Source organism: Protopterus annectens, chromosome 6.part1 (assembly GCF_019279795.1).
Source record: "Protopterus annectens isolate FY-2018-M chromosome 6.part1, PAN1.0, whole genome shotgun sequence".
In the NCBI taxonomy this organism is placed as follows: Eukaryota; Metazoa; Chordata; order Ceratodontiformes; family Protopteridae; genus Protopterus; species Protopterus annectens.
The window spans coordinates 220,145,343-220,165,724 of record NC_056738.1 but is presented as its reverse complement, the minus strand read 5'-3'; positions in this window follow the sequence as shown (position 1 = coordinate 220,165,724).

Sequence of the window (20,382 nt, the reverse complement as noted above, 5' to 3'; positions counted from 1 at the left end):
CAAAAGTTTCACCAAGTTTTACATGTATAGTTTTGACTCTCTTTGAAGACTAACTTGTTTGTAAGCCATGCCCAGCATTCAGAAACCTGCAATGCCTTGAGCAAACCAATGTCATGCTGTTTTGCTTAATGCAAAATGAGTTTCTGATTCAGAATACAGTATAGTGCTACTGTTGTTGGACAGCACTAGCAGGTTGCACTATGCCAATCTTTCTGGTGAAGGCTGCCTAAAAATGTGGAGGTCAGGGCTGCAGGTAATGATTCTTCCATAACTCTTCACCCAGATCAAAGTTGTGCAGTAGAGTGTGGCAAAGAATAGATCTACTATGCTATATGGGGGACAAATGGAAAAAGTATACACAACAGGTTATGTACTGCAATGCTAGCCATGTTAATATGTATGTAGAAGCAGCATGCTGGGATGTGTTTGCATGCATGGGAGCACTTGCACACCTGCATGTGTGTGCAAGTGTGTATTCGTGTGTTTGTAAGTAAGTGTTTGCGTGTGTGTGTGTGTGTGTGTGTGTGTGTGTGTGTGTGTGTGTGTGTGTGTGTGTGTGTGTGTCTGTGTGTATGTTGGAAGGTCCTAGTACGACTCCAGTGCATTGTTGGTAGGATCACAAGCCCAGTTAGCTCCTACAGTGCTAGTTTTCAACTCAGAGATATGTTAATGAGTCGGTAATGAGATCTTGCTCATTGCAGTGATATCTTTCTGAATAAAACTTCATATTTTGTGAATATTTTATATGTAGCATTTTAATTGTGTAGTGCTGAGAATACACGGTGGAACTTTTATTAACTCTATGAATAATCTTCACAAAGACATTGACTTTAAATTTAAATATGAGATCCATGGCTACAACACCACTACCATCATGGTTACATAAAATAGATGAAATTATGCTAATGCTATAATATATAGGTACTATATCCAGCATATAACTCACAATATTTCAAAGTTCAGAATATCAGTTGTCATAATTGAACTACTTTAAATATGGATTTGTTTGGTGGAGTTATAGAAGTAATAAACTAGAAGATATTTGTAAACTATGTAAAGAAAACTTTTCTAGGGACAGAAGGCAAGATAAACTTTTAAAAAGGCTTATATTGATTCGTTCCTCTTAACTGTACAGATTTTCGCAGAATGTCCAGATTTATGCCTCATATTTTTGGTGTGTTCCTCCTAAAATCTATACCTTTGCGGCAAATAGCTAAGGATTGAAGTCATTAAATAATGACAAATATTTGAGTTTAAAAGACTCCACATCCTTCAGAAAATTCATGCTAATGCAAAACCTATTATTCTATCAACTTTCCAAGTTTGTAAGAGCAATATTTAAAATCTGTCCCAATTTATCCCCACATAATTTTAGGCTTTGTCCAGATGTTTTGCTCTAAGAAGTTGAAAGGTATGTATTGATTGAGTCCTATGTTGTGAATTTATGGACAATAATGACATGTGTCAAGAAGAATTGGCACCTCCTATTCTGTTTGTAACTGTTTTGCCACCTACTTTAAACTTTTTTATTGTTTGTAAATGTGTTTTCTGCGCTACCTGTTTACAGTACTTGAACAATTTATAGCATAGGTTAGATTCAGACTTGCTGAATCTAGACTATTTGGCATTTTCTGAGCACCAAAGACAGCCATCCTACATTGACAGCCCTCCTGTACCCTTGTGGCAGATGAGTGTAGTCAAGGGCCCATATTAGTTTTGAATTGCAGGAATAAGGCTCAGTCTTGGGGTTTGCTATTGACTGGATTGTTTGAAAAATGTTTTTTTAGCTGATATTTAAAAACAGTGTTTGCTGGAGTTTATGCTCAGTTTACCAGAGCTTCTTAGAGTTTGGCCTTCTTAGCCAGAGATCTGAAGTCAATCTAAAAGAACTCCAAGAGATCCTGTGAATTCTACTGAAAAATAAATATTTTTATAACCTCCTTTGCACTTTTAAACTGTTTGCAACTGTTTTACTGCCTACTTTAAACTGTTTGTGTCCGTGTTTTCTTCACTGCCTATTTTTAAGTACTTGAACAGAAGAGTGTAGTCAAGAACCCATCTAAGTTGTAGATTGTTGGAGCACGGCTCAGTCTTGGGCTTTCCTATTGGTTGGAGTGTTTGAATACTGTTTTATTTAGCTGATACTTGAACACAGCATTTGTGCATAGCTGCACATCTTGCAACGGGGGTTAGAACAGCCATGTATAGATGCAAACATTTAAAAAGTCAAATTTTCCATAGATAACTGCTAGGGAACTTTCCTAAACTTCCCTGCTGCCCAGAGACCAACCGAGCTGCACTTTTTGAGTTTTTTTCCCAGGTTATTACCCCTAAACCTCTGACAGATTAGCTGACTTTACTAGTTCTACAACAGAACCTAGTCCATCTCCACCACTTATTACAGAATACACATAGCATAATAGAATATCAGTTTCCCATAATTTCTCCAGCCAGCCTGATTGACATGGACATCCTAAGGCAATGTAGGAATTGCCTCATGTATACAGGCAACCTATTACTCCTAAAACATGCAAATACAGTATGTGAGAGATGTATCTATATTATGAATCTGGAATCAGTGCTCTCTCTCTCTCTCTCTCTTTCTCTCACATAGCAATAAACCAAATACCAAGCAGGTTCTCACCACCCACCCCACACTCCATCTTACACACATACCAAAAACACAACACATAAACCCACATATGCAGAGGTACTCACTAGAATTATAGCAAAAGAGCAAAGACCTCCCAAGCATAAATCATCTGCACACAATATGGTCCCTACAGCACCTACTACACATAATAACACATGCGTCAGTGTCTCACCCCATAAGCCCCTAAGGCAAAACATATCTAAACCAAATGTCTTGGTCATAGGGGAATCCATAGTGAGACACACAGATGTCCCCCTCACTAAGCTGGACAAGGAGAAGGTCACGGTCAGCTGCCTGTCTGATGTCAAGATCCACCAGATCATGCACCCACTCAAATCTCTCTACAACAAGTACTGTTATGACTGTCCTAGTCCATGTTGGAGTGAATGACTTGAGATGTACCTCACTGGACTATATGAAGAGAGACATGATGGAGCTTTCAGATTATGTGTCCTAGGCAAGTATGTCCCTAGCCTTAAACAACATTCTTCCTTCTCCCAGGATGATGCCATAATACAAACAAAAAAATATTGACTTTAACAATTAGCTTAGCTTCTGGTGTCAATCCAGTGGGATCCAGTATCTGACAGCTTGTGATGATATGGATGACAGACCACGCTGCTTTGCCAGAGATGGTCTTCATCTGTTGCATCTAGGTTTAGGTTGCTGTCAAAGGTACTTTCCTCCCCATAATGCCTTTCTTTAGGTAATTTCATAGGAACAAAATTCCTGATGTAAAAATATCCTCCAGAAACAAAGTCAGGGTTATGCTGCTTAATGCCAGGAGTCTGAATCAAAAACTGCACTCACTTGAAGCACTTTTCACCCTGGAAGATGCTTATGTCTGCGCAGTCACAGAGACAAGGGCAAGGTCTCAGAGAGTACCACAGCCATGCTTGGCTACAATGACTTCCACACATTTTGAACACACAATGAATGTGAAAAAAATAAAGGCAGAGGAGTATCCATTTTCATTAAAGACAGAAACACCTCTAGATTGGTTAAGCAGTATGACTGCTTAGAGCCACTCCAAGTCCAATTAACTATAGGAAAGACCCACCTCCATGTCATTGTTAGCTATAGGTCCCCCACCATGAACTCTGAAAACCACATAGCCGATCTGAACCTACTTGAGTCACTCTCAGTACAGCCAAATACTCTGGTCATGGGTGACTTTAACTATCCTTCCATCAATTGGGTAACATATATGAACACAAACACACTTGCTGAAAGTTCCTAAATTTTGTTAACACAAGTGCTCTGGAGCAGATAGTCAACACTCCCACAAGGGCTCTAACTTCCTTGACAAAGTGCTCACCAACATGGGGGATTGCTGTACCACCCCATGTGTAGGGCCATCCCTGGTAAATTCTGATCATAAATCTGTCTCGTTCGAAGTAAGAATCATACCTGACCCACCCTCAGGAGCAAAAAGGATAAGCCATTTCTCCAAAGCAAACTATAGCCTACTGAATAATGGCATCAGTGGTTGCAGACCCCTGTCAACACTGACAGCAATGACCCCATATTGCGGTGTACATGAATGTCCTGTATAAACACCTATATAAATGTATAGACTCAGCTGTACTGGAATGGATCATATCAAGATCCTCATGAGAAAATAAGCCAGTCTGGCAGACATCCAGCATAAATAGGTTATACAATAAGAGAAAGAAACTGCTCCTAAAAACAAGAGGGAATGGTGCCAGCAAAGGAAGACCTCCTTCCAAAGCATAAACAAGCAGATTAGACATCTTGTAAAGTCCTCTAAAGCTAATTATGAAACTAAATTAGCATCCCTAGCTTAGGTAAATCACAAAGCGTTCTTTAGCTACAGCAGAAATCTAAAATGGAAGGCCTAGTTTTGTGCTGAACTACCTGTTGACAATACAGTTATACTGAACCTGAGGACATTGCCAATCTGCTAGTAGACAGGTTTGGTGAAAACTTCACCCCCTTGTTCCCACCAATCATACCCCATAACATACCTGTCACCAGTCTCTACCAAATATCACCAGAGAGCAGGTCATAGCTGTACTCTCCAAGACCAAATAAAATAGCCTCTATGGAACTGGAAAACATCGCAGGCTGCTTATTAAATGGTGTATAGCAGGAGCTAGCAGAACCACTGAGTACACTCTTCAATCTCAGTCTAAGCACTGGCTTTGTCCAAGCTGAGTGGAAAAGAGCAACTGTAATTTCCTTGCACAAAGGAGATCCCTCAACTGATCCCAGGAACTACAGACCCATAAGCCTAACCAGCCTTATCTTCAAGACCATGGAGAGAATCATCATGGATCTTATCAACAAGGATATAGGTGACCTTCAAACTCTTGATCCAACCCAGTTTGGATTTGTTAAGGGTCGGTCTTGCCTGCTAAACCTGGTGGAATTCTTTGAGAACGTCACCAAGGTTTGGATGAAGTCAAAACAGTTCACACTGCCTATCTCAACCTAGTTAAGTTCTTTGACACAATCCCCCACTCAGCCATCACTGAGAAACTCACCCAGCCAGGGATTAACCCTTATGTCACTAGATGGGCTGCCAACTGGCTCACAAACAGAGCACATACAGACAAAACTGGGGATGCCACCTCTACTACCAGACCTGTTACTAGTTTTGTTCCACAAGGATCTGTGCTAGGCCACCTACTGTTTGGTATGTATTTTTAAGAAGTCCATGGTGAAAATAGATGGCCTATGGCGTACCAAGTTTGCCGATGACTGCAAACTGAGTGCAATCATTGGATGCCCCAAAGATTTCAACATACTACAAAATGGGCTTAAACAGACAAATGAGTGGAGTTAACCCAATGACTTAAACTAAACACACACACACACACACACACACACACACACACACACACACACACACACACACACACACACACACACACACACACACACACACACACACACACACACACACACCAAAATATTATCATCCCCTTCAGCAAAGGAGAACCCCCTGCTAATTACAAAATTAATATTATACAATGCCTCCCCTAAAATGTGCACGCTGATTGGCCAGCTCAACCAGCGTGCCCATTGTAAATCCCTCAATATACTAACGGAAAAAGGTCTGGTCGCCCGGACTTTTTCCGTTAGTATAAAACACTGTCTCGCTATGTTAAAAGAGTTTAACATAGCGACACAGGTTTAAAAAAAGCCACGGAGATCTCCATTGCTTTTTTTAAAGCTGTCTCGCTATGTTAAACTCCTTTAACATAGCGACACAGTGTGTAAAAAGCAACGGAGATCTTGCGATCTCCGTTACTTTTTTTTTTTAAAGCTGTCTCGCTATATTAAATGGGTTTAACATAGCGAGACAGCTTTAAAATAAGCAACGGAGATATCCGTTGCTTATTTTAAAGCTAACTTGCTATGTTAAACCCATTTAACATAGCGAGACAGTTTTTTTTAAAAAAAAAGCAACGGAGATCTTGCATTCTCTGTTGCTTTTGCCCACAGCTCTGATGTACTGCGTAGGCATGCAAACTGCCACAAAATACCAGACAGCTGCGGAAGGGCAGTAAAGAGGCATTATACAATGCCATTATTTAAGAAAAGTAATTATTTCTTTTCTTAAATAATGTGATTGTATAATAGCAATAACCCACTTCTGGGTGTGAGTAATGCTGGATTTACCCACGGTTGGCTTCGCTCTCGGGACCAAACCACGCCAGCCGTGGGTAAATCCAGCATTACCCACACCCAGGCGTGGGTTATTGCTATAATATCCCCCTAAGTTCCAACCCAATGGTGAGAGGTTTAGGAATGCAAGTTGATTGCAGCCTTAATTTTGGTCTTCAGGTCTCCACAGTACTAATGAAGGCCTTCTATGTTGCACACTTCATAAGCAAGAATATAGCATCCAAAGCTAAGGAAGTTATAAATCCCCTGCACTTAGCTCTCATCAGACCAATAATAGAGTACAATACTCCCTTCTATATGTACCTTACCAAACATCTGCAGCAACTAGAGAGATCACCTACATGGACAAACTGAAGACTTTATCACTTTACTCAGTATAATAGAGACTGCTTTCAGATGATTGTGCCTGGCCTACAGGGCAGTCTCAGACCCTGCCTTGATGAAGCTGCTGCACATCTACAAATCCAATGGGATAAGATTCACTCGCTCTAACGATTTTAGCCTAGCCTGCAATATTACAGGATATGCTGGAGAGACAGTTATGTCTCCCAAAGGACGCCACTCCTCTGCAACAAACTCCCAGTTCATGTAAAACAGAGCTCCTCCATGACCCTATTTAAGTATAACCTGTACAACTGGATGGGAAACTGTAAAACTATACCAAGGGTTTCACTTATGTACCTCTTAGACAGGGGCAGCTGGTGCTGATCTTAGATTTGCATGCAAACATTAACTATATATCTTGGTCCATAAAAGAAAAAGGGTATAACATGACTAGGCTTGTACAGGCTTTAGGGCCAATAGCCTAGTAATGTCCTGTGATCCTATGATCCTATAACCTGAAAGAGTGGCAAGCAGCAGTTGTGGGACAATTTTAAAAAACCTCTGATGATCAGCCATAAGTTTAATACATACTAACTGTGGCAGTAGGCCCATACCATTACCATACCTCTCAACTGTCCAGCTTGACTTCATATTTTTGTTCTTTTCATCACAAAATATGTGGCTTTCTGGCAAGTTGCTGAGGACTGAAGTCACTAAATACTGACACATATTGGTGTTTCTGACTTCATATCCATCAGAAAAATGCACACCTAAAACAAAACATGTTTTTATAACAAGTTTCTAAGTTTATAAGTACAATATTTAAAATCTGCACTTCTTTTTGGTCCTTTGTCTCCCCACTATTTTTGGCTTTATCCAGATTCCTCATGCTAAGAGGTTGAGAGGTATGTCATTACATGCAGTGAGTGGTTGGAAGAGTTCCTAGTTACTGACAAGATAGTCATTTGTTGAACTTACATATATATATATATATATACATATATATATATATATATATATATATATATATATATATATATATATATATATATATGTGTGTGTGTGTGCATATATACATTGTCAGCATTAAATTAACTGATACTTTGCTTTGAAGGAATTAATCTGTCAAAAGTAGACTTTTCAAATGAAGCAGGGAGGAGGCAGCTTATGGGACTGTAAAAGATTAAATAAAAGAAAGGTCTGACTAAACATACCACCTTGTGCAACTACTATGCCAAGTACACTCCTACTTGTTGCAATCATGCAGTCATCCCTGAGGTCAATGCAGGGTACAGAGATGTCACTCACACACACACACACACACACACACACACACACACACACACACACACACACACACACACACTTGAGTACATTCATCTCTCTACATACAGCCACACATGCAGAAGCATACTTAGGCACATATGCCTACACCCCTCACCAGTACCTGTCCAAGGAACTCCCCGGCACTCACCTCTAAGGTAATCTCACCCATTAAAAGTAATGGGTGAATATGAAGTTTGGCCACTTTAATTAACTCCGATGTCCCCTTACTGCAATCACCCAGGCAGACAACCCAAACACATGAGATCAACATGCTGGAGAGACTGATATGTCACATACATCCTACCACAACCTAACCGCTATATTCCTCAGCACTTACCTCTAACATGACCTTATTCATTGAAAATACTGGGTGAATACTGGGTGTATGCAAACTTTTAGCCAAGTTAATTAACTCAGCCAGCCATTCTATCTTTTGCAGATGTTTAATTCCCTGAATTACTCGGCTGCAGAAGTGCCTTGTCTGAAGCATGGATAACTAACATTGGTCACTCCACCAGCATGTCTCATTAGCATGTAACCTGTACAAGGAGGTAGCCCATCATGATGATTCTACAGACCATGTAGAATCCCTTTGAAGGGCCTGTATCTGAATCAGAAAGAGTTACTGGCAGTAGGAAAATTTCCATATTAGAATGTTTCACTAATGTTAGCTCTTTTTGAATCCCAGGGATTATTCCCTATAAATGTGGATGTTATATTATGTATCACAAGTGCTTCAGTAGATGCCAGAAAATACTGCTGAACCCCATCAGAAGAGAAACAATCAGAAATTGCTTAACACGTTTTTATTTATGCTCTTTTTTCCAGCTTTGAAGCTATGTCCCACTAAAGTTGTTAAAAACATCATTGTTCTTTACTTTAAGAACCCCATTACTATACTGATATAATGCTTCCTAATATGGAAATAGCATTACTAAGTGAAAGAATGTCCACATTTACCAGCAGATGAACTATGACACGAGCATCTGTCAGTAATTATGGCACTGCCCTTCTTTGCATTCTCTTCAATTTATCAACAGTTTATTAAGTTGACACGGACCTTGGCAGTGCTTGTAAAAGTCACAGCAAGGAAACAGACAAATAAGATGATGATTGCTTCTTAAGTAGTAGGGATGACATTAGTGCATCTGTCACTTACCGTGTTGTGACTTTAACTAATTAGATATAATGGCACAGATCAAGGTCTTAGCCAAAAACACTGATACAGCTGATTGTTAAAGGCCAGGCTAGTGTAATTCTTGGTACTCAAATGAGTTTTATACTCACAAATCCCTTCAGGGCTATATCTCTGTTTTTAACATAAATAAACTTATTTGCAATGCAAAAACATTTTAAATTATGTTGTTTATTGATTTTATAACTCTTAAGATAGCTAATACTTTTTCTATATTATGATTGAATGGTAAATGTCATGTTCTATTATGTTTTTTATAATGAACCAAATGAAGTTTGAAATAAAAATAAACTGTAAAGTTAATATAGAATAGGGATGCTAAAATTGTTATCACTGCATGATTACTGAATGTCTATGTCTTTTCTCCTGCATTTTAGATTGATATGGGGATGAAACTGTTTCACTGTATAGTGGCAAAATGTCAAAGGCAGTGCAATGGGTTGTTTTATTTTTGATGGATGTTGCAATTGTGAAAAGGAAAAGCCATCCCAATTCTTTTAATTTAACCATGAAACAGCTGAAGGAAGGATGATTTGTCTCTATTAATTCTAAGTGTGGGTGATGCAAGAGAGAGAAGGAGACTTTATCCTTATTTTGTATCATGACAGATGATAAGAGTAAAGCACAAGCTTTTGTACTTAATTTCTTGGCAGGTAGCATAGCTTAGATAAATACAGGTTTATATATAGAATAAAACTGGATTGTTTATAGCTGCCACAAAGCATGTTTGGGCATATATTATAATGATACTACAGTTTGTTAAGATTTATTTATCCTCTTGAAAGATTTATTTCACCACACTACTCAGCATTTGGCAGTAAAGGAAAATATATGCTGCCAACTCTAGGGGAGGAAGTTATAACACAATACATTAATTATTAAGCTTTATCTATTGGTTATTTTATTTACAATTTTCTCAGCCAGATCCAGTTCTGTTAGTAACAATGATCTATGTCAAAATAGACGGATCATGCACCCATATGGAAAGTTATAAAAATAAGTTAGATTAGTTTCACAAATCTATTTAATATATAATCATCACCTAAAATGTATCGCTCGTATCTAATTGAGCCTGCTCTACTAATTATCAAGGTTGTTCTATGTGATGTTTAGGAATTTATTGTCCTGCATTTTAGTTCCCTTGGTTGCACTCATCATATAAAGAAGGAAGATGCAATTTTCATCCAGTAGCTTAATCTTTCAACCTTTACAGGAAAATGCTCTGTTTCCTCAGCCTAGTCATGTTAAGAATTCTGGCATATACTTTTCCAAAATGCTGCCTTGTTACATGAATGCCACAGACAATGTTATATTGGTCAGCTACCTGAGTTTAGCTTTGAAGTCTCACTGGGTTCTGCATATTATACTGGGTATCCTACTTTTGTGCAAATTTTATATTTGTATCTTATTCATTCCTAACCAGAAGCCTCAGATACTATATACCCAAGAACAGGGCCTTGTAGTTCTTATAGAGCTTTTCACTCATGAAGGTTTAGTGTCTTTTTCTAATGTATAGTGTCTGGTGGTATTGCATAATTACTGTATGTCCTGCAGCACACAAACACAAATGGGATACAAAAGTTAAGGTATACAACAATCAAAACAAGAAGCCTTTCTTAGCGTGACTCAAAAGCGAAATTTGCTTAAGTAATTTCAAGATGCATTGTTTTCTGTTTGCATTCTGTTACTAAAATGTCATCCAGATTAAAGGCTACCCAAATTATGGAGCACCAACCCCATTCTACTGTCATTCTTATTTTCTATACTATCCATTTGATCACATGTATTAAAGACGGTCATCTTTACTGATGTAAATTTTATTATCAATTTCCTTTGTTTCATTTTGGGGTAAAGTTGTTCATTTATGGTTTTAGATGATATTCCAAGAACTTATTACATTCTTATGTATTGCTCTAACAGCAAAACCCTCAGTGTTCTAATGTGTTATCAAGTCTGCTCCTTGGTTATGATATGAAATTATATATTCTTTGACTTTTATATTATATTGTGATTTATCAGATATATTGTTAAACTGAAGGAAAATATGAATCTAGGGACTAACCCAAAACCTAAATAATCAAACTGCAGAGCACAGGGAATTAAATAAATTTAAAAAAAAAAGAATCTTAGAAAGACAAATTGCAACAACAAAAAAAAAAAACATACAGAAGATAACATGGAAAATGAAGAGAAGTATAAGAATATGTAACTGTGCACCTTGGAAAGTGAATGGAGGACTCAAACTAAATATTAGAGTTCTGGTTTCGATTGAAGACACTGTAACTACTTTCAGGCAAACAATTGAAATTTAGCTGACAAAATGAGCTTCTCTTGAAAGACTGGAAAATGACTGTGGGATAATAAGGCTTGAGAATGGAGAAACAGAGCTTCTAATATTTTTGTTCTGAAGTTGGGACCAACACAGAGAGGTGATGAAGACCTGACTGTGATCCAGATGATGAAGAAATGATTAGTGACCCAGGAGTTGAAGTGAATGGCCAGTGCTAGTTTACACATCTTGGAGTAAAAGACTCCGATAGTCTCACTGCTGTGCTGACACCCAACAGAGGCTGAGTCTATGCAGGTGCACCAAAAGAAATTGAAGTATAATAGTATTGTGCACACCACGCAGAACATGCTCTATCTGGAATTAGACATGCACATCTGTGTGCAGGTGTAGGGGCCAGCAGTCCTGGCAGAATTAATCAACAAATGAATTCCTATGACTATCATCCAAAGGGAAGGAAGTAGATGGATTGTGTCATGAGGTAGCTGATAGCTGACTGAGATGAAGAATAAATACAGAACTGCCAGACTGCTGATGCTTGATAAATTTATTTCAAAAACTAATCACACAAGCAATGCTTTCAGGTGAATGAAATTAATGATTATATTTTTATTCTAGATATTAATTCATTATTCACAATGATAACTAATTGTTATGGTGTTCAAGCAGTAAAGGAATTCCTTTGTGCATATAGTAATCATGCTAGTAAGGAAATTGAAACTATTTGCCATTTATTGGACATAATTTTGACTAGTAATATTTTATGTTTGAGCAACAATTATTTCATCAAATTTCAAGCATAGCAATGGGAACATCAGTCACTAATACTTCCGCTAACATAGCATTGAATTAATGAAAGAGTTTAAGTATCTTTAACTCCATAGGAAGATACACTATAAATATTTTATTCTACAATCACTTCATGGATGATATTTTTCTAATATGGAAATGGGTGAATCAACTTTAGTTAATTTATTTAGATAGTACTGCAGAGTTTTTAAGATTTAAACTTAGTTATTCTAGAGATGAAATTAATCTCCTTGATGTTAAGATTATGAAGCAAGAAGCAAAGGTTTCAACGAGCATATATATGAAAGAAGCACAGGCAAACAGATATTTGCATAGACACATTAAGCATTCACATCATGTCTTTAAAGGTATTATTAAAAATCAGTTCCTTAGAGCAAGCATGCTAAATACAGATATTCAGGTTTACAAACAACAGATGATTGATATGATGGAAGAGTTTTGAGTTGGAAATTATGATGATATTTTATTGAACAAATTGTTTTGACAAGTCATTAAAGATAGGCAACAGAGTGTTAGACCCTATTTTATGAATACTGGTTATCAAAGGGAAACCAGGAGTAGAACAATGGAGGCTAATCATTCAAGATATATTATCGATTACAATAACAGAACTAATGGGGTGATGAATGTGGTCTACCTAAACTAAATAAATGTATAGCCAATAAACCACAATTTGCATTTAGAAAATGTCAACATTTGAAACAACAATTATGCTACAAAGAGATGCATTTTGTAAAAAATTCCTTTACTAGCAAAAAACAGGTATGTTTTGTTATTATAACTGTTCTTGTTGTAAATATATATTAAACTTTACTGAGTTTATACATCCTAACAGTCAAAGGAAGTATAAATTTAATTGTTTTGCAACATGTATCTCTGATAATATTGTTTATCTGGGTACTTCTCTTATATGTCCTGTTTTTTTTATGCGGGCAAATGCAGTAGGAAATTTAAGGAAAGAATAACTGACCATTTGTCTGACATAAGAAGAGGGGTCAAAACTAACTTGCTTTCTAAACATGTTATAGAGAATGGTTCGCTACATACATTTACATTTAGGGTAATTCATGCATTATTGCCAAATCTGAGAGGGGGTGATATTAATAATAAAATAGGAATAGCTGAGTACAACTAGATTTTCTGATTTGAGTTTGACTTCACGCCCGGTTTCAATGTTAATGTCAGCCTTAAGCCAGTTTTAAAGTATAAACAAATGTGGCTACGAGCAATCTTTTTTTATGGATGTGTTTTTTTTATTGATGTTTTTGAATGTTAATTAAGAGTTGTAGCTGAATTTAACCAGACAGAATGTTAAGCTTTATTATGTGTTTTATTTATATACATATAGGCTTTTTATATTTAATTGTTTAAAATGTAATGCTGTGTCTTTAAATTGTTATAAGGGCAAACTGGTGGGTTCAAAAAACATTCTTGAGAAAGTGATTGGTGTTATTTGTCATGTGACAAGTATAAAGTCATTTAATGTAATTAATTTTGTATCTGCACTGATGAAGGGAGTTTTCCTTAAAGCTTTGCTTGTGTGATTTGTTTTGGAATAGATTTATCTGGCACTGGTAGTCTGGTAGTTTTGTATATTTTGTATTTGACTGATTTTGCCATTGACTTAATTTGCACTGCGTTCCTGGTCTGTTTAGGAGGTTTTAATTGAGGAATACAGATATATATGAAAAACTGTGATCTGTGGACAACTATATGCCTGTAGTGTGGATATGGAAAATTTTAAAGACTCTGAGCATGGTAACATAAAAAAGATCTATTACTGAGTGACACCAGTCTTCATAATATAGATAAGGTGACAAATAAACATAAGGGAGGATGCTGAACAAGTGGTTTTCACAAGTACAACTAGCCATATGAAATTAACTTAATAAATTGATTTTCCATCTTAATGAGAAAAGGTTCTGGATAACAAAAGAAATGACAAATTAATCATTACCAGTTTACCAATACTTGCAGACATATTGAAATAAAATTAAAACTCAACCTGATATACAGAAAACATTCTAAAAAAAATAACAAGGGCCATACTTGATTAGGTTGAATACTGGTTATTAAAGGAATAACCCTGAAAGTCAAAAGAAATTAGATTTTAGGCAGTCTGACATTCTGTTGGGGGATTTCATGGGGATAATAAGGATGGTTTCTAAACATTCACTAAAACAAAGAATTAAAAATACAGAGATGGACTGTATTAGAAAAAAAAAATGTTTACTAAGAAAAGCAAAACACAGAAGCTTTATGCCAAAAAAATGGAAGAGTATGAACTGAAAGAATGCTTAAGACAGAGAAAGGTGTTATTGTATATCCATTAAAGGAAACAGGTAAATATATTTAAATTATTCCATGTCATTGTATCAGATATGATTTTTTTATATACATTAACAATGACAGACAAATAGATAGCAAGAGATTAATACCTTAATCAAAGAGATTCAGACTTAAATTGTTCTAAGACCATCATATTTATTTTGATTGACTCATTAAAGGTACTCTTAGGTAAAGAAATTAAAGATGTGCAAGCTACTGAAACAGACAAAAAATGTCAGATGACAAAAACGCCAACAAAATACTTACAGATAAAAATAAAAAGTAAGCATGAAATTATCCTAACTTAGATCTGACTCTGTAGTGTAGAGAGATAAAGCATTCACCATGACCCAAATGATCTCAGTTCAAGTAACAGCATGGGTACCGAAAGAGAGACATAGGAGAGGATACAAGTGAAATGCAACACTGGCTCACCAGTCATGGTGAAAAACAAGCAATCCCAGTGTGCTATTTTATCACTGGCAGGTGGACATGTGCAGACACAATGAAAAGAATAAGACCACTGGGCATTGGTATGAAGTATATGTATGTGTATGAAAGGATCTACTTTGAGTTATAAAATTAACACATAACTGAAATGTAAAATGCTAAGCCAATAACATTTAAAGGTTATAAGAATGAGATTGCAGAAGATCAGAACATAGAAGATCAAGCCATGTATATATTCTAAAAGGTGATTGCGGTATACTCAGGATCAGGAAATCTTCACTTTTTCCCACTGTAGTGCAATCTTGGAGTTGGTATATATAATTTTCAAGTATAACTAATTTCTTTTCCTATTTTGCAGGAAGAAAAACTCCCCTGTGTCCCTTAAACCACCTGAAAATTAGAAATACCAACTCTGAGATCACATTACATTGAGGAAAAGGGTAGATTTCCCGATCCTGACTATACCGTGATCTCAATTTGGAATATACACCTGGTTTGATTTTCTACATTCTGATCTTCTACAGTCTCATTCTTGTAACCTTCTGATGTTATCTTCTTGGCATTTTATATTTTGGTTATGTGTTAATTCGGTAAATCAAAGCAGATCTGTTTGAAAGCATGCTGTTGTGGGGGAATAGTACAGCAACCCTTATGGTGATACAGCTAACAATATAAGCAAACCTGAAGTTGGGTAGGGCCATTATAAATGCCTTCATACCCTGCAGATGCAGGCAAAGGCACAAATCGACTCCATTGTACCCTTATGTTGGATGTATGGGTCGCATCTTGTCCACATGTGTGCAGATACCCAGTACTAGGGAACATATGGTGTAGGGATGCCAGGTGCAAGAAACCAATTAGGCTGAAAACTATCTGGAGGAGACTTGACAATTTTCAGACAAAGAGTCTGTAAATACAGAGAAACAATAAGAAACATATAAAACTGAATAGCTCAACAAAGACTTATTAAAATGACATGTGCTTCATTTATTGCATACACTGCATCCTTAATAAACAATTAGACCAATTAAATGTTTACAAACAGTGGAGACATTCAGGGATACTGCAGATTCATTAAAGGAAAACTAATACATCTAAGGTATATAGTCACTATCCACCAAACATTATAAGTTACTTTTGAAATTTATTTGAACAGCTCCGGAACAGGGATTGCTGAACATATAGAATTCAAGTGTGATTAGCAGTAGTAAGTTATAATTTTGTTGGACATTGAATAATAAAGTCAGTGTGGTGCAAAAAATGCCATATACTTTGATTGAAGCAAACAATTTAATATCAGATTACACAACACTCTTATAATAAAACTACAACTAATGGAAATTAGGTGAATATACTGATTTACTAAAATTTGTCTTGTTATAACATGTTCTTTTGAGGAGGAATTAGGAAAACTGGACTCGGTTAATATAAACTGTCAAAACTGCAAGACATCGAGAAATAATTACATTATTTGTTTACATTTACATTATTTTTACAGGAGGGCAACAATCCCCTGCACCTAATTTGAGATTACACATCCACAACCCAACCTCTTACTACACTAACTCCACATTTGCACATCTTCAGAGTAAAAGGCAAATAAGAATTTTGTAAAAAAAAAATGTTCCTTTCAATCTAATTGTTTTAAAATCGTATATTAGTATGTTAGTATGAATTCACAGAATAAATGTAAAAAAAAACACTCAGAGAATCCCAAAATTAAATAAGTTCATAGGATCATAGGTTCATAGGTGTATACTTGGCTAACAACCACTAGAGCCCTTATAAGCCTAGCTGTACAACCCAAATGTGAGCCACAGATTTTTGATTTATATACAGGCTGATTTACTGACTGCTTCTGTCCATCAGAGACATCGGTGCCAGACCAGGGGTGAATTTCTGATTACTCATCCATTCATTCAAGTATCACTTAAATTGTGTTAGGGAGGAACACTGCTTCACGTGGATGGTGAGCCTGTTCCAGAGAATGGGAATTCTCTGAGAAGCTTCTGCATCTCCAACATGTCCTATAAATGTAGGAAAGAAAATGTAGGTCTTTTGATGTTGCAGTTCCGATACTGTGTGTTTGCAGATACACAAAAGGTTCATCAAAACAGGATCCAGAGATGCCTGATATAGGCAATGAAAAATAAATGCTTCCATCTCCTTATTAATTTTCAGACTTCATCAGACTGAAAATAAATAAAAAAACAAGTCACATGTTGAAATGTTCAAATATCAATATCAGATCAGTAAAAGAAGTAGGTCAGCATTGCAAAATAGTATATATGCAAAGTATGAATTCAGTATAATAATTACAAATAAAAATGATTATGTACCCATCATACTTTTTAAGTAATATTTGAAGTTAACACTGGAATTCATACCCATGTTTCCACAGCTGTCATACAGTACTCGCCATTTATATTTCAAGTAAACAAGTATCCCTTTATTGTCTTTCCATCTAATATCATTTGGAGCATGATCCACAATACTTTTTTTTAAATTACTGTTTAATTGAATGTCTGTATCATGTATTAACTGTACTTTTAAGTTTTCTATTGTGTATTGATGTTTATAAATCTTGCTTTATAGCTGCCTAATGGTTTTACTCATACAAAAAGCTTTATAAGAACTGCAAGATGCAACATAAATCAAAAATTACTAATTACAACTGAACATTCCCATCAATTTATCATGTTAATGCTTGCACAAATATAACTAATACCATCATAAATAAATCTACACATTGAACATTTAAAAGTACCTAATTCATTACTAGTGTATCGGGATCCAGCTGCTGCTGCCTCATAAATAGTACAACTGTTTCATTTTCTCCAAATTTTGTTGCTTTATCATTAAACTTTTATCTTCAGCTTGCTAGTCATTGAGTTGATATCAAAATACTTACCATATGTAGAAGAAGCTACATGATATTTCCTGACAAGCAGCCTTTTTGCCTAATGATGTATCGGTTGCAATAATACACTATAACACAGTCATACTATTTACCCATCTGTAGCAAGCAGAGTGAGTTGTTTAAAACCTGTTGGTTGTGATAATACTTAAGTACCAATTATTTCAGAGAAGACAACTCACTTGGCTTTTTTATTTTATGTTTTAATCATCTCAACATTTGACCTTTACATATGATCTTCAGAACTTGAGGGTTATAGTATTCTGGAACATGACAAATTACATTTAGTCATGCTGTCATATACACAGATTAGTCATAAATTTATGCCACTTTTATGCAAGTAAAGCTAGTATCTATGATATCTGTGACTGAACAGAGAACTGTTTATGCAGTCATTAAAAATATCTACTTTCATATGGTTATCTTAGAATATGTAATATGTGTGGTATATATGAAGTCAGAGAGTTTATTACAAACACATCTCTAACATCAACAAATCACAACCCCTTCTTGCATTTTATAAAATAGACTGAATAATGCATATATTTTCTCTGCATGTCCCTGCTATAGTAAAACAATAACAATTGTTAAACTTAAAAATGATGAACTTGAAAGCCAACATCATGGAAGTGCAAAATGTCACATAAAGTTTACTTATGACAATTCTCTCAACTGACATTATACAAACAATATTTTATCCTTCTGCAAGAAACTGCAACTGACGTACTTCTGATTTACATTACATTGTGACCAGGTAATTGCATGACGATAAACTATTTAAGTGCAATGAAGTCATATGCTAGGGATTGGCAACACAAAGGTGATAAACATTCCCCCGGATTTACTAATCTTCTGTGCAGGGCTAGCTTAGTCCTGCATGGAAGTGCCCATTTAGGAGTAGGGCGGCAGCGCGCCATGCATGTTAATAAGGTGCACTGCCCGAGCTTCTAGGCTTACACGGAGGGTGTACAAGTGCAGGGGGTGTGTCTGAGAGCAGAGCTCTCAGAATAGACATGGCCCTGCAATGTAGAACAGCAGAAAGTGGTAAGAAATGAGCGAGACCGCTCATAGGTGTCTACATATCCCCACCAACAGTCCCCCATGTGTACAACAGCAACAGTACATATAAATTAAATGAAAAATCCCTTTTATTATTTTTTTTAAAAATCCGAGTACAGCTAACCATAGGTGCGTGGGCGTGCACATCGCATAGCTATGGTTAAAGCAGCTTAAAAGGCTAAAGAGGATAACAAGGAAGATATATGCAAATGAAACAGCACAGCAATAGTGTAGTGGGCAGAGCATTTGCCTAACGAGCAGACATTCCTGGTTCGAGTCCCAATGCAGAACAGTCTATTTTACATGGCAACACATGTTATAACCAATATTGTTGTTGCAAAATCCACTAAATAACATATATTTATGAACTGGAGTACTGCAGGAAATGCACATGTAAAGTGTCAGTGTTATAATGAATAAGGCACTATTAAGCAGATTTAAGCACAAACAAGCAGTAGTAAGCATATTTAAGCACTAGTAGGCATGTTTAAGTACATTTGTGTGGGGATAAGCACTGCCTGCACAGATGAAGCAATTTAGAAGCTAACTGAGTATAAGAAACTGTAACTGGAAGTTAACAGTGCTTACCTCCACGCAAAACCACTTACAACTGCTTTAAAGTGCCTTAATCACTCTGTATCCAGTGGCCTGTGTTCTGCCGAGCAACACAATAAACAGGCTCTGCAAGGCTCGAACACAGGACCCTGTACACTACAACCACAGTAGTTAACCACTAAGCCATCATAGCAGCACATAAATCTGAGGTTTCATCAAACAAATCTTCACCATTGGAAAATCAAACTGAACATGTGAAAGGAATCTATGTACAGTGTGATGTATAACCTGTTACATAACATAAATATGTGAACTGGAATACTGCAGTAAGGCCAGATGTGAGGTGTTATTGTAATAAAGTGTTGAAGTCTCCAGGACCCCATACAGTGCAAGTACACATGAATCACAGATACCAGACACATATATAAGATGTAACAAATAATAAATCAATGCCAAAAGGAAAATATAATGCCAATTAAATATTAAGCAATGCTAAGCATTGCACAGCCCAGCTTAGTTGGTGAAAGCAATATGTAGGCTGGCTAACTCAATTTGCCCAGTGGTATACCCCTATAAACAATGCCAACATTAGGTAAGCAGGTGTGCCCATAGCTTAGCCTTTTCAAAACCATCCAATCACAGAAAAGTGCAGGAAATCAGGTGTATTTCAACCTCACAGGCATGAATACTTCCCATAACTGGTTGCAGTTCCCTACTATAGCAGAATGTCTGGAGTTGGGGAAGGCACTTGATTTAGAGCGCAGTGCTGGGGCACCCAGGAGTCCAGATTCATGGTATAGCTCCTGGTAAAACACCATGAGCAG